Source organism: Hylobates moloch, unplaced genomic scaffold (genome assembly GCF_009828535.3).
Source record: "Hylobates moloch isolate HMO894 unplaced genomic scaffold, HMol_V3 SCAFFOLD_18, whole genome shotgun sequence".
NCBI classification, from domain to species: domain Eukaryota; kingdom Metazoa; phylum Chordata; class Mammalia; order Primates; family Hylobatidae; genus Hylobates; species Hylobates moloch.
In genome coordinates this window covers 51,807,949-51,810,841 of record NW_026652293.1, presented here as the reverse complement: position 1 = coordinate 51,810,841, position 2,893 = coordinate 51,807,949, and the positions used below count along the sequence as shown (strand labels likewise).

General features: G+C 37.3%; 1 non-coding gene across 1 annotated transcript; it reads right to left on the bottom strand.

Moving 5' to 3' along the window:
* Window positions 1-369: 369 nt before the first annotated feature.
* On the bottom strand, window positions 370-532 carry LOC116458182 (U1 spliceosomal RNA). Its single transcript, XR_004245243.1, has one exon. It is a non-coding gene; the product is annotated as a U1 spliceosomal RNA (small nuclear RNA).
* Window positions 533-2,893: the final 2,361 nt, after the last annotated feature.

The window sequence follows — 2,893 nt, the reverse complement described above, 5'->3', positions numbered from 1 at the left end:
ATTAGGGCGTGGTGGCGGGCACCTGTAGTCCCAGCTACTCAGAGAGGCTGAGGCAGGAGAATGCAGTGAGCCGAGATTGCGCCACTGCACTCCAGCCTGGGTGACAGAGCGAGACTCCGTCTCAAAATAAAAAAAAGAAAAAGTCTATCTGATTTTTCCTTTCTTCTGTGTTTTTCCTGCTATTATATAAGAGCAAGTTGTACAAGCCTCATCCTTAGATTACTGTAACAGCTAGATTATAAACATATTTGAATTCAGTGATTATATATTTGTTATCTTGAACAGGTCCTTGCTATGTCTTCTCAGGTAAGTCTAGACTTATTTTATTTTATTAAAATATTTTTAAAATTTAAATTAATTTTTTTTTTTCAGGGGAAAACATGAACATAGGCTCTACTACCACAAATCATGCAGTCAAGTTTCCAGCATTTGGGGAAATCGCAAGGGTCAGCACACCTGGAGTGCAGTGGATGAGCTTAGCCCTGGAAAAACCACCTTTGGAATCATGGTATGTTCCCTGACAGGTAAGTATTAGATTTTTATTTAGTTTTGTTATTTATCTATTTATTTATTTTTATTTTTTAGAGATAAGGTCTCGCTCTGTCACCCAGACTGGAGTGTAGTGGCATGATCATAGCTCACTGCAGCCTTGACATCCTGCGCTCAAGCGATCTTCCCAACTCAGCTGCCTGATTAGCTGGGACTACAGGTATGTGCTACCACATCCGGCTAATTTTTTAACTTTTTTAGTAGAGATGAGGTCTCAGTATGGGGCCCAGGCTGGTCTTGAACTCCTGGGCTCTAGAGATCCTCCCACCTCAACCTCTCAAAGTGCTGGGATTACAGGTGTGAGCCCCTGTGCCCAGCCCCTAGACTTTTATTTTTGTCTTCTTTAAGCAGCTCTATAATTAAGAGCGTATAGACTTTTATTTTTAATGTGTACTTTTTTGTTCATATGTTGAGATGTCAAAGCACCAAACATCTGAACTTTGTAAAGAAGAATAGGTGAGATACTATGGAAACAATATTTATAATAAAATGAAATGTAACACTTACAGAACTAGACAGTATGCTAAACATGTTTCATATCTCATTTAATCCTCACAACTTTTCTATGAAATAAAGTATTTTATTTGCCACTATATCGATAAAGGGATTATGAAACCGTTGCATTAATTCTCTCCTAAACACTCTGAGTTTGGTAGATCTCATAATTTTCCAACTTATTATTTCATTAACCAAGGCCCTAGAAATCCAACATAGGGTTCCCATTGTCATTTTGCAGACAGTATAATTTGATGAGTAATAGCATAAGCTACATTCTAGCTCCATCATTTACTATATATATATGACCTTGGTAACTTATCCTCTTAGTACCCCAATTTCTGAAGCAAATTAAAAGTAAAAATAGAAATGTTCTTCCCAGTGCTTATGTGCTCAGGTTGGGAAATTTATTTTCTCACTTAGAAAGATCAATTCCAGTGATAGGAATGGAAGCTCTGAGAGGATGTAGAATTGTGTAAAACTCTGGCAAGATCTCCTGAAAACAGTCTGGGAAACCAGCCTGCTTGCCTAATGACTTATTCTCTTGGGCATCTGGCCTCCTGGTCTCAATGCCTTTCCAATTGTAAACAAAACAAATTTAGTAAGCTCCACCTATTATTTCTAAAAAACCACCTCCCAATTCAGCCCAACTGCCATGCTCGCAAGAGCTGTGCTGTGAAGTGTGGAGGCTGTGTGAAGACAGGTCCAGCACTATGGCTCAAGGAAAGGAAAGGCCATGGACTCAATGCCTATCCACCCTTTGGCTAACTTAAAGTCACTCTGTTAAATGCACAGCCTCTAGGAATATAATAATTCTGCCTACTCCAGCTTTAAAGATGAATTTTGCAATTTTTGAAAAGGTCCTTAAAATCACATTGCAGAATTAAAGGGTGTATTATAATTATCAATATCAATAGTAATAAAAGTTTATTAAAGGTCATTAAAATGAAAGGGGATGGCTCTAGATCCCATCAATCTGAATTGACTCCCTCCTCTTGTGTTAATTAGAAAACTCAGATAATGGTTCTATGGGGGAGTACAGGGAAAATTTAATTACGAAAGTTTAATGGGCCACTATCTACTTCCTGCCAGATTAAAAACTGATGATTTACACAATTTTAGATACTGCGACAGACTTTTCTAACAAAACATGTTGCAGAGCAATGTAAAAGTTTATTGAGAGCATTCTATTCCTTTTTAAACAATGCCAGCAAAAGCCACATTTGCATGCTTCTTTTAAAAAAACAGGCCATATATTTAAAAAACCAGGTATATATTGTTTAGTAATGCTTACAACCCTAAAATAAGTAGCAATCAGAAAATGCAAATTTTTTTCACATATATATTGGTTAAAAATAAAATTAAATTTTTTATCCTGTTGGAAGTGGGGAAAGGGAAGGGAGACATATTGGGGTGGGGTGGGAATAGATTTGAAGCCATTGAGGAAAGGAAAAATGTTTTAATGTTTCTGACTCTCATTTTTTATTGAGAGCTTTCTACCTGGGATCTCAGCATCTCATCCATTTCCCCTGATCTGGGGTTGCCTGTGCCCAACACAGAGTGATATGCTCTCTAGAAAACATAGAATTTAAAGGATATGGTTGTAGAGAAAAGATTTGACACAGGAGAGAAGAGAAGTAAAAGAAATAAGAAGCAGCCCATTCTTAACTATGACTTACTTTTTAAATGGTGTAGCATGGGATCATTGAGGAGTTAGTTCTCTAACCTGGCTTGGAAAATATAGGATATCCAGAACACTTATATAAAACCCACAGACACTTTTGAATTTAATGATGAATCTAGGATCGTTAGCAAGTCCTCTAGATCTGCACTGTTCAATATGGTAGCC